A 12,435-nucleotide genomic window follows, 5' to 3' on the forward strand; every position below is an offset into this window, starting at 1 on the left:
CTTTCTATTTATCTACCTATCCATCCATCCCTGTGGGATGGGTGACTCTAACAGCCGGGCTGACGTCTCCACCACACTTAATAGCACTGCATCGATGCCAGCCACGTGCCTTCCCAGCTGACAGGTGTTCTGGACGCCATCAGCCATTCTTCAGGGAAGGTATCCTTTTGTTGATGCCTTAGTTTGGACACTTTTATGGCCTTGGGACTGTAAATTTGTAACCAAATAAAACCCTTTATGATAGCCAAAAAAAAAAAAAAATAGCACTGCATCATAGATCATAATCAACCAGAACAGAAATTGCAACAAAACCCCAGAGATGCTCTGAGAATTACATAATGAATGTAAAGGAATCTTTTCCACTGTGGGCCTTCCACAGAGGCCAATAGAAGCCCCACAGTGGATGGATGTCAGAGCTTTCCTCTCTATGATACTGCTTCTTCAATAATTCGTCCCCAAATTCCACACCCTGGGACAAAGAAGCAAGGATGCACAGGAGCTGAGAGAGAGGAGTGAAGACAGAAGCCCAGAGACGTTTTGGAGAAAGCCATTTTGAAACCAACACCCAAGAGCAAAGGACCAGCAGATACCAGGCACATGCCTTCCCAGCTTTTGGACACCAAAAGCCTTTCTTCAGTAAGGTATCTTCTTGTTGATGCCTCAATTTGGACATTTTCATGGCCTTAGAACCGCAAATTTGTGAACTAGTAAACCCCCATTGTAAAGGCCAGTCCATGTCTGGTATTTTGCATAACAGCAGTTTTAGCAAACTGGAACATATGTATATATCACATTTTTTAATCTATTCATCAGTTGATGGACACTTGTGTTGCTTCCATCTTTTGGCAGTTGTGAATAATGCCACTATGAACATCAGTGTGCAAATATCTAATCGAGTTCCTGTTTTCAATTATTTGAGGTCTATACATAGAAGTGGGAATGCTGGGTCATATGATAATTTTATACTTAACTATCTAAGTAACTGCCAAACTGTCTTCCATAGTGGCTGCATCATTTTACATTTCTGCCAGCAATGAATGAGTGTTCCTACATCCTCTCCAACACTTTCAATTTTCTGTTTTTTGAATATTAGCCATTCACAAGAGTGTCAAATGATATCTCATTGTGGTTTTGATTTGCATTTCCCTAATGGCAATGATGTTGGGCATCTTTTCATGTGCTTTTTGGCCATTTGTATATCTTTGGAGAAATGTCTATTCAAGTCTTTTGCCCATTTTTAAATTGGGTTGATTGTGTTTTTATTGTTGAGTTTTAGGATTTCTTGGTATATTCTGCATATTAAGCCCATTATTGGATATGTGGTTTCCAAATATTCTCTCCTATTAAGTAGGTTGTCTTTTTACTTTCATGACAAACTCCTTTGATGCACAAAATGTTTTAATTTTAATGAGGTCCCATTTATCTATTTTTTCTTTTGTTGCTTGTGCTTTGGGTGTAAAGTCTAAGAAACCATTGCCTAACACAAGGTCCTGAAGATGCTTCCCTACATTTTCTTCTAGGAGTTTTATAGTTCTGGTTTTTATATTTAGGTCTTTGATCCATTTTCAGTTGATTTTTGTATATGGTCTGAGGTAGGTATCCATCTTCATTGTTTTGCATAGGGACATCCAGTTTGCCCAGCACCATTTGTTGAAGAGGCTATTCTTTCCCAATTGAGAAGACTCGGCACCCTTGTCAAAAATCAGTTGGCTGTTCCCCAAATGGGTTGTTACTGATGTTCTCACAAACATTGAGTACTGACAGTTTAGTAAGATAAGCCATCGATCTTGGGGCATGCCCTTGTGAAGCTTGTTGCTGCAAAGGAGAGGATAAGCCCACTTACAATTGTGCCTGAGAGTCTCCCCCAGAGAACCACTTTGTTGCTCAGATGTGGCCCTCTCTTTCTCTCTAAGCCCACGCGGCAGGTGAACTCACTGCCCTCCCCCTTACGTGGGACTTGACTCCTGGGGTATAAATCTCCCTGGCAACATGGGACATGACTCACGGGGATGATCCTGGACCAGCATCATGGGATTGAGAACATCTTCTTGACCAAACGGGGGAAGTGAAATGAAATAAAACAAAGTTTCAGTGGCTGAGAGATTTCAAGTGAAATTGAGAGGTCACTCTGGGGGGCATTCTTATGCACTATATAGATATCCCTTTTTAGTTTTTAGTGTATTGGAATATCTAGAAGGAAATACTTGAAACTGGAGAACTGCAACCCAGTGGCCTTGATTCTTGAAGATGATTGCATAACTATGTAGCTTACGTGGTGTGACTGTGTGATTGTGAAAACCTCGTGGTTCACACTCCCTTTATCCAGTGTATGGACAGATGAGTAGAAAAATGGGGACAAAAGCTAAATGAAAAATAGGGTGGGGTCGGCGGGTGGAATGTTTTGGGTGTTCTTTTTTACTTTTATTTATTTATTTATTTATTTATTTTTGGAGTAAGAAAAATGTTCAAAAGTTGATTCTGGTGATGAATGCACAACTATATGATGGTACTGTGAATAGTTGATTGTACACTATGGATGACTGTAGTGTGTGTGAATATATATCAATAAAACTGTATTTTAAAAAATGAGTTGGCTGTAAACATGAGGGTAGATTCCTGAACTCTCAGTTCAAATCCATTGGCCTATATGTCTGCCCTTGTGCCCATAACATGCTGTTGTGATTACTGTGACTTTGTGATAAGTTTTAAGATAAGGAAATGGGAGTCCTCCAACTGCTTTTTTCCTTTTCAAGATGGCTTTGACTATTCAGGGTCCTTGACCCTTCATGTAAACTTGATGATTGGCTTTTCCATTTCTGTTGAGAAGGCTGTTGGAATTTTTATTGGGGTTACGTTGAATCTGTAAATCACTTTGGGTAGAATTGACATCTTAACAATATTCCAATTCATGCAGAATGCCCATCCATTTACTTAGGTCTTTGATTTCTTTTAGCAATGTCTTTTAGTTTCTGTGTATAAATCCTTTACATCCTTAGTTATATTTATTTCCAGATATTTAATTCTTTTAGTTGTTAGTGCAAATGGAACTTTTTGCTTGATTTCTTCTTCAGATTGTTCATTATTAGTGTATAGAAACACAACCGATTTTTGCATATTGATCTTGTACCCCATCACTTTGCTGAATCCATTTATTAGTTCCAGTAGCTTTGTTGTGGATTTTTCAGGATTTTCCGTATATAGGATCATATCATCTGCAAATGGGGCTTTGGAAGCCTTTTATTTTTTTCTTGCCTGATTGCTCTTGCAAGAACTTCCAGTAGCATGTTAAATAACAGTGGTGACAGTGGGCATCCTTGTCTTGTTTGTGATATTGGAGGGAAGGCTTTCAGTCTTTGACGATTGAGTATGATGTTAGCTGTGGGTTTTTCATATATGCCCTTTATCATGTTGAGGAAGTTTCCTTCTATTCCCAGTTTTCTGAGTGTTTTTATCAAGAACTGCTGCTGGATTTTGTCAAATGCCTTTTCTGCATCAAGTGAGATGATCATGAGTTTTTTTCCTCTTAATTCTGTTCATGTGGTGTGATACCACTATACAAACTGATGTTGTACCACCCTTGCATACCCGGGATAAATCCCACTTGGTCATGGTGTATAACTCTTTTGATGTGCTGTTGGATTCAGTTTGCTGGTATTTTGTTGAGGATTGTTGCATGTATATTCATAAGGGATATTGGTCTGTAGTTTCCTTTTCTTGTGGTATCTTTATCTGGATTTGGTATGAGGGTGATGTTAGCCTCGTAGAGTGAGTTAGGTAGTATTCCTTCCTGTTCAGTTTTTGGAAGGCTTTGAGCAGAATAGGTATTAATAATTCTTGGAATGTTTGGTAAAATTCCCCTGTGAAACCGTCAGGTCCTGGGCTCTTCTTTGTTGGGAGAGTTTTGATTACTGATTCAGCCTCTTTACTAGTTATTAGTTTGTCAAGATCTTGTATTTCTTCTTGAGTCAATGTAGGTAGTTTGTGTGTTTCTAAGCATTGGAAGATTTCATTACTATGTGTTTGGACATTGTTCTTTTTGAGTTTACCCTGTTTGAAGTCCGTTCGGCTTCTTGAATGTGCGTATTCATGTCTTACTACATTTGGAAAGTTTTCTGCCATTATTTCTTTTAATGTTCTTTCTGCCCCTTTCTTTCTTTTCCTTCTGGGACTCCCATGATGCATGTTTTGGTATGCTTGGTGGTGCCCCACAGGTCTCTTAGCCTCTGTTAGTTCTTTTTTATTCTTTTATTTTTCTGCTTTGTAGCCTGAATCATTTCAGTTATCTTGTCTTTGAATTCACTGATTCTTTCTTCTGCCATTTCCAATCTGCTGTTGAAACCATCCAGGGAATTTTTCTTTTCAGTTATTATATTCGTCAACTCCAGTATTTCTTTGGAGAGGTTCCCATATTGTTCATTCATATTCTTAGTTTCTTCTCCGTGTTTTCCTTTATCTTCTTGTACATATTGAGGATCATTATTTTAAAGTCTCTGTCTGGTAAGTCCAAAGTCTGCTCCTCTTTTGCTGATGGTTTCTGGATTTTTAACTTGTTCCTTTGGATGGGCCATCATTTCCTATTTCCTTGTTTGTCTTGTAATATTTTGTTGCACACTGTACAATTTAATAGTTTGAAGTATTAACACTGGGATTTGGTCCCTGGGCTGTCCCTTAAGTTTTATCCAGCTAGTGATGTGACAGAGATTTTCTTGAATGCCATGAGGTAATTAAAACAAACAACCAAAGCAAAACACACCTTTCACTCTCCTTACAAATTGTTCTGCTTTGGCTTGGTCCTTTGATTGTTTCCATGGAGATGTGACTCAATCAATTGTGGGATAATTGATTGGATCATTTCCATGGGAGCATTACCCCACCCATTCAGGGTGGGTCTGAATTAAATCTCTGGAGCCATATAAAACAGCTGACAAACAGAAGGAACTCAGAGTTGCAGCTGAGGGACACATTTTGAAGACGGCCTTTGAAAGTAGACTTTTGCTACAACAGAGTTTGCTCCAGAGAAACTAAGAGACTACTCCCCCAGACGCCTAGAGAAAAACATTCTGGGAGAAAGCCATTTTGAAACACAACCCGGAAGCCAAGAAAGAAGATGCCAGCCACGTGCCTTCCCAGACAACAGAGGTGTTCCAGATGCCATTGGCCATTCTTCTATGAAGGTATCCTATTATTGATGCCTTACCTTGGATACTGTATGGCCTTAAGACTGTAACTTTGTAACCAGATAAACCCCCTTTATAAAAGCCAATCCATTTCTGGTATTTTGCATTCTGGCAGCATTAGCAAACCGGAACAAGCATCTACTAGATAGCACCATTTTAGTCAGTTGGGTGGGTACACTCAAGAAGTGTAATATATGAAACTGACAAATCTGTACAGTACTGTTTTTTATTTTTCAAAAATCTGTGACTATATTGGTTTTGGAGCATTGGTGGTTTCTGGAGTAGGTGATGTTCAGGCTGAGTCTTGCCAGGTGGACCAGCATGGGAGAAGGAGGAGAGCGACAGCCCAGACAGAGAACAACCTGTGCTGAGACACAGAGCAGAACATTGGTGCCTTGTTTGGGGATGGCCACAGCATAGGATGTGTGCAGAGGGAGTGTGCAAAGCTGAAGAGGCCATTTGGGACCAGATGATGAAGGGTTTTACAGGCTCTGATGAGGAGTTTGGACTTGACCTGGTGGCCAGTGAAAGGCTAGTTTTTTAAGTCAAGGGCCAGGTTTTTAAGTCAAGGGAGACACTCAGATTCGCTTGCAGGACCAGCACAGTGCACAGGTATGAGAGAGACTGGTGCTGAGATGCCAGCCAGAAGCTTGTAATGAGTCAGGGAGAACATGGTGGTGCCTCAGTGATGACAGTGACAGTTGGTAAGGGTGGAGAGGTAGGGAGAGATTTGAGAGAGCTTTAGAGGCAGAATCTTTAGGGCTTGATTGGACTTGAATCCTAGTCTGTTGATTATGGAGAATGAGGAAGAGAGTGCAGTTCAGGGCCACAGAGGTTTCTAGCCCAGGAAACCAGAGCGGCTGGACAAACTCCTATTCTGTTCATGGAATACAGAGGAAGGCCCTGGAGAGAAAAGAATGGAATGATGGGAGACATGTTAAGGTTGAGAGACCTGCAGGACGGTGAGGAGGAAGGAGGCAGCCGAAATGCTCCATGCTTCCTTTTGGCCCTTGCGTCTACTCATCTGTCCCAAGTAGAAATTTATTCCAGAGTCACCTGGATTAAGACCCTGTGGAGCTAATCTTCTCCCTGTTCTACAACCTCCTTCCCATCCCCATCTCAAGAACGTTTTCCTTCTCAGTGCTTTTTCTCATCACATCACTCTTGGGGTTTCTTTTTTTTTGTCCCAACTTTCTGGCATCATTAGTCTAGGCACTACTCTTTGAAATACATGGCACCCTCAAATCAATATTGCATTCTTTTTTTCACATCTCCCCACAATCGGACACATTACAGAACACTGTAGCATTACTAGAACTGAATGCAATCTAAAATATCATTTAGTCCAGGGTGTCACTTTACAAGTGGAAACCACTGAGGTCCAGAAAGGGGGGGCATAAACTCCATGTCACCTCCTACTTCCAAACTCCCTTTCCCCTGGGTCCATGCCGCCTAACTCTTATTTCCAAATTCCCCTCCCCTGCTTCCCCCTTTCATTCATTTGTTTTACAAATTCTGTGTTTCCTTCCTGCCTCCCAGAGCTTCAGTGGCCCTCCCCTGGCTGTTCCAGCCCTGGGCACCAATGGGCTGCCAGTGCACCAGCCCTTGATTAGTAAATACCGGCACATCTAACCCCTGTCATGGAACGTCCTTCCTACCTTCCATTGTCCGCCTTCTCCCCCACACTTACATTGACGTCATTCCCACATTAAAATACTCATTAGACCCCTGTGCCTGTGTAAGAGAATCCAGACTCTTTGGCTTTGCATTAGTGGGATTTCAAGATCTGAACTCAGCTTGGCTGTTCAGATGCATCTAAACTAATATCTCCTTCCAGTCCTCCTGTGAACCATTCTACCAGCTAGTCCCTGCACGTCTGCCTTTCCTACCTCTGTTCTCTTTGTGTGTTTGGTTTTCACACAATTTCTCTAACTTGAATACTGTGAGCTTTCATTTCGCACCTTTAAACATCTTAGCCATATTCCAGATCTCTTGATCTTCTTGGAGGTACCCGCAGTAGGGGGCGTGACCAAGACGATACGTAAGGACTTTTGGGGCGTGGCCTAGGCGGGAGGGTCGCGGTCCGGGTTGGGGTGTGGCGAGGGGCGTGGCCGCGGCGCCCGGTGCTGAGACGCGAGTAACGGGAGCGAGCGGCGAGGTTTGTGCTCGGGGGAAACGCTCAGGTGAGCGCTGGCGCAGAGGTGGAGCGCGGCGGTTTCCCGGGAGTGGCAGATCCCGGGGTGCCGAGACCCTCCCACGATCCCCTGTTCCCCCGCACCGGGCCCGGAGCCGCCCCAGCTGTTGGTCCCGTGAAGATGGTTGGGGTCCCCGCGGGGCGCCCCGGGAAAATGTGGGGGAACAGGAGGGACCTCGCCCCCTGCCACAGCCCAGCTTTCTTTCCCCACTATGGGGGACACCAGACAGCTGCAGTCCATTAAGAGTTCCATGCACTTGAAGGGAGAATAGCTGTCCCAGGGACCTTGCGGAGCGCGGGAGGGCAGGTCCCGGGAAGGGGCTCTTGCCGGGGGTGGTTGGATCTAATAACTCAGCCAAGTCCAGCTTGCTGTGAAATCGCTGGAGACGGGGCAAGGGATCCAGACGTGAGGTTGCAGTTCCGGAACCCGGGGCGCAGTCGGCGCGGACTCACTCGGGGCTGCGTTTTTGCTCTCCCCCACCCCCACCCCCGACCATGCCAGGCCCTGTTGTCAGAGTCACATTCACCCCGAGGACAGGGGATCAGCATTCACAGCTGAGTAACTTGGACAAACCCAAACCTTCTCCGTGCCTCGCTTCCTTCTTCTGGCGTTTTTCTTTTGTGCCTTGCCCCAGAGCTGGAGGAGAACCTCCCAAATAGAAACGTTTTTGGTTGCTGTGATTCTTTGTGGCATTCAGCGCGAAATGCTACTGCCTGAGGCTGGCGGCAACTCATGAATATTAATGTCAGTGCCCTTCCCTCTTGTGTAATTTTGATGAGAGTTTTGAGAAGTACCAGGAGATAAGGAAGCTGTGTACACCTTCATTTGGATAGAACTTGTTCTTGTTCTTGGATATTTTGGACATGGAAAGCTTTTCCGCTTTGTAGGGTTTTCCTCCTTTCCTCGTTTTTTTTTTTTTTTTTTTTTTTTGTCAGTACCAGGTAATTCACCAAAAGGCCAGAAGTAGCCAGAGCACTGTGTGTTCCCTGTGCCTGCCTGCACCTGCCCTATTCTCCCCCGAGCCAGGCAAAAGTTGAGTGAATTGCGACTGAATGAGTAGGAATATTATGGAAATCCGATGGAAAGAGGAAGGCGCATTTCCTATCGTCAGTCGCACTGGGGCAGTTGGTTGCAGTCCACAAAGTACTCATTTTGAATCCTTTGGGAACCTCAGATTGGGATCATGCTCTCAGGGAAGAAGTGGGTGAGAGGAAAGGAGCTGAGCTTTATTAGTCAAGACGTGGCAACATAACTTGGATTTGAATTTCAGGGAATTGCGAGAGCCTTGTTTGCTTTCAAAATAGGCACGTGAGAAAGACATTGGGTCAATCTGCTGAGAATCAAGGAATTTTTTTTAGTGTAATTTGAACGTTTAGTCATGGTACTTTTTCTTTTTTTTTTGCTGTTTTTAGCATAGGTGTAAGTGACTTAAACAGGCAGAGTTCAAATACTAGCCATTTAATAAATGCACGATTTATTAATGATTCTTTAAAGATGTCAGGATCTTTTCTTTTTTCATGCAAATCTAAGTTCAAAAAACAGTAGATTAAGGGACATGTTACTAAAATCCCTGGACAGACATTAATAATCAGTGGTTCCATCTTTATGGACAGACCTAAGTACAGAGAGATTTTCTGTGAAATCAGTAATATATACTAGTAGTTCATTGTTATATGCTATGTTTGATGGTTAAACATTATTTGTGGTTTCAGAAGTTTGTGTTTAATGAGCTCCGTGGGCAAGTTTAAATAACCACTTTTCAGTAAATTATTACTTTGAATTTAAGACAGAGGATTGGCCTTTGGTATGGGCATAAATAACCTCATGTACTGTTACAGGTATTCTAGCCTAGAATTAGCTAAATTTGGTTTCTGTTTATTTGGATTTTCCCAGAAGCCACCTTTCCCGTGACCTCCCGTGTTCTCTTGCCTCCTAGATTACCTGTGACTGTTCCTTCTTGTCTCTTGCCCTCCTTAGTCCTCCGTTTGCCTCAGTTTCCCTCTGTGCACCTGTTACTCCTTGGTGGGGGATTTTCTGTCTCTTGCTTCTTGACCTCTCCTGAGCACCCGAGCTGCATTTGCAACTCTCTCCTAGACCTTTCCTTTTGGCTGCTCTACTGGCACCTCAAGTCCAATATGAATAGAAGTAAGAGCACCGTCTTTCCCACACACACACACCCTTGCTTCTTGTGCAGGACTCTATTTCCCTATTCAAGGACTGAATCTCATTCTGCCACCATCATCACTCCAGCCGTGAAAGCATGAGGCCTTCTTCCACTTCTTCCCTTTTCTGTCTTCCAGTTGGGTGCCAAACCCTCCGTTTTTTAACTAAGTGGGTAATGCTTGAATACAAAGTATCTCTTCCCTGTCTCTTGTCACTGCCTCAGTGCAGTGCTTCATATTTTCTCACTCAGATTACTGGAATTTCACTTCAAACTCAGTATGCCCAAACCTGAGCTACTGATTTCCCACCCAAGACCTGTTCCACCCACTGCCTTCCTTTCCTGTCTCAGTTCAGGGCAACTCCATTCTTAGGCAATAATTTTCCAGTAATCCTCATCTCCTTTTGCATTTTCTGGGGCTGTATCTTCAAGGTATATCCAAAATCCAACCACTCTTCACTACCTCCACTATGACATCCTTAGTTTGAGCCCCTGGTTTATCCTAAATGGTCTCTCTCTGCTTCTTGCCTGCCCTCCATCCCAGTGAATTTTTAGTAGGGCAGATTTTTAAAAATGTAAATCAGATTATGTCACAACTCTGCTCAAAAACTTCCATTGTCTCCCTGTTCCACTTAGACCCGTGCTTCCCACCTGGCGGGGGTGGGGCGTAGGGGGTGGGTGGGTGAGTGGTGATTATCACCCCCAGGGGACACCTGACAATGTCTGGAGACATTGTTGGTTGTTGCAACTATGGGGCTACCGATATCTAGTAGGTAGAGGCCAGGGATGTTGCTAAACACCCTACAGTGCACAGGACAGACCCCCACAACAAGGAATTATCTAGTCAAAATTGTCAATTGTGCTGAGGTTTAGAAACCCTGATTTAGAGAAAGAATCCTTACCTTGTCCTAGAAGTTTGTTTGATCTGGCACCTGTTACCTCCCACCCTCATCTCCTCCTACCTTCCTCCTGGTTCACTCCACTCCTGCATGCTGGCCTCCTTGCTATCCCTTGCATGTGCTAAGAACATTCCCACCTTAGGGTCTTTGCTTTGGCGGCTCCCTCTGCCTTGAATGCCCTTCCCCTAGACAACCACGTGACTGATTTCCTCACCTTCAATCCTTTGCTCAAATGTAGCCTTCTCTGAGAGGCCTACCCTGAGTGCCTTATTTTAAAATGCAACACCCCCTTCCCAGTGGCACTCCAAGTTCACCTTACCCTGTTGTACTTTTCACTTAACATAGTCTAATTTTCTCAACAATTAACTTATTTTTTATGTTTGTTGTTTATTATCTGTCTCCTCCTACTAAAATTTAAGCACCACAGGGTAGCTGCTTTGATTTTTACCCTGATGAACTACAACTGTGCCTGGCGTTTCATAACTATCTCATTGATATGTTGTTGAGTGAAAGAATAAAAGAGAGATGGGTTGCATAGATGGATGGTTGCATGAATAATCTCCTCTCTGACTTCCTGGCTCCACTCTTCGCCTACTCCCATCCATCCTATATGTTCTGCTGTCCGAGTGATCAGAACCCATCAGTGCTTCCTCCTGAACCTATGGAATGAAATCCAAAAGCCTTCCGGTCTCTTGGGAATTCATATTCCCCAAATTAACCTCAAATCCCCATCCAGCCCCACCTTCCTCTGTGCCCCTGGGTATGTGCTTGACCAATATGCGAGCAAATATTGCTTGCAGCCTTGGAATGTTGGAAAGTTCAGACAGTTCTGGCTGTGTTACAGCAAACAGGTTTTTCTTGTCTAAAGGAAACAAAAGAAAGTCTGCAGAGCCAGTGCCTACTGCTGCAAGATTGGCAACATTCTTGGGGACAGACAGAGGTTCAAACTTACAGACCATCACATGGAGTCCACCACAGGGGAGGCTCCAGGGAGGAGGTAGTCCAAGAGGAGGAGGGTGATGTCAGTCCTTCTGGAGCCTTCCTGTACCCCTAATCTGAGAGAGCAAGTCTGGAAGTGGGCAGGAGACACTTCCTCTGGGCCGGGTGTCATTGGCCACTGGTCACGGCATTTTGCAGAGGCAGCATGACTGCAGACCATTCAGTGAATGCTCTCTGGGAGCCAGACCAAGGGACAGTTACCCAGACTTCTCTGGGCACCCTGCTAACAGGCCCCAGACCCCCACACGGCCTCTTGTGCTGGGCCCTGTGCCCTGCCACTTGTGTGCCCACTGCTCTGCTTATACAGCTCCCACGGTGGCCAGGTATGCCTTTCGCCTTGTCTTATCACAGCCTTCCCTTTGAAGGCTGAGCCAACAGGTCCTTGCTATTGGGTGTTAATTTCACTTGGCTTTGTCTTCCAGTGAATTGATAAGTCTCTCCAACTAGATTGTAAGCAAGAAAGGAGTCCTTTTCCACATGTTGGCCCACCTCTCCATGACACTTGGCACAGGGCCTTGAGATAGTTGATTAAATAAACCCAAAGTTCTCCCTATTACAACCCCAAGTGTCCTCCCTGGCCCTGGGGTCTAATCCCCACCCCCCATGTCCTTATCATCTCTGACAGCTTTCCTGCCCTTTGCTCTGGCTCTGCTTTTGCCCCTCCCATTGAACTGGTCTCTCTCCTGTGGCACGTGGTTCAGATGCCACTCCCTCTCGACACCTTGGAGTGTCTGCCCTTGATGTTCTCCTTTCACTAAGTCAGGGTCCTCATTGCATCCAGCCTTGATTAAGAAGTATTTAAGTAGTTTTTCCTTGTAGATGGCAGGCTTCTGGGAGTGGAGACAGAGCATGACTTTTTCAGCTTTACACCTTGCACAGTGCTTTGGAATTCAATGGAAAGAAAGCACAGAATTAAAGCAAGATTTCTCAGGATCACTTAGCAGTTTGGAAGCTTTGTTGTAGAAGTGTGTAATGTCAAATGAATTTCTTCAGAGGAAATTCTG

At 44.1% G+C, this 12,435-nt stretch overlaps 1 protein-coding gene across 4 annotated transcripts in view; it reads left to right on the forward strand.

Annotated features, from left to right (window-relative positions):
* CA5B (carbonic anhydrase 5B) overlaps nt 1–12,435 on the forward strand; it is a 105,455-nt gene that overhangs the window by 34,990 nt on the left and 58,030 nt on the right. The window contains exon 1 of one of the 4 annotated variants that reach the window (XM_037822584.1): nt 7,299–7,360. The exons of 2 other annotated variants lie outside the window; for them this stretch is intronic. The gene's annotated coding sequence lies outside the window, so the exon portion shown is untranslated. Of the gene's footprint in view, nt 1–7,298; nt 7,361–12,435 lie in introns of those variants that run through there. One more of the 4 variants, XM_037822585.1, reaches the window with a different exon arrangement.

The sequence above is a fragment of the Choloepus didactylus genome, chromosome X (genome assembly GCF_015220235.1).
Source record: "Choloepus didactylus isolate mChoDid1 chromosome X, mChoDid1.pri, whole genome shotgun sequence".
Lineage (NCBI taxonomy): Eukaryota > Metazoa > Chordata > Mammalia > Pilosa > Megalonychidae > Choloepus > Choloepus didactylus.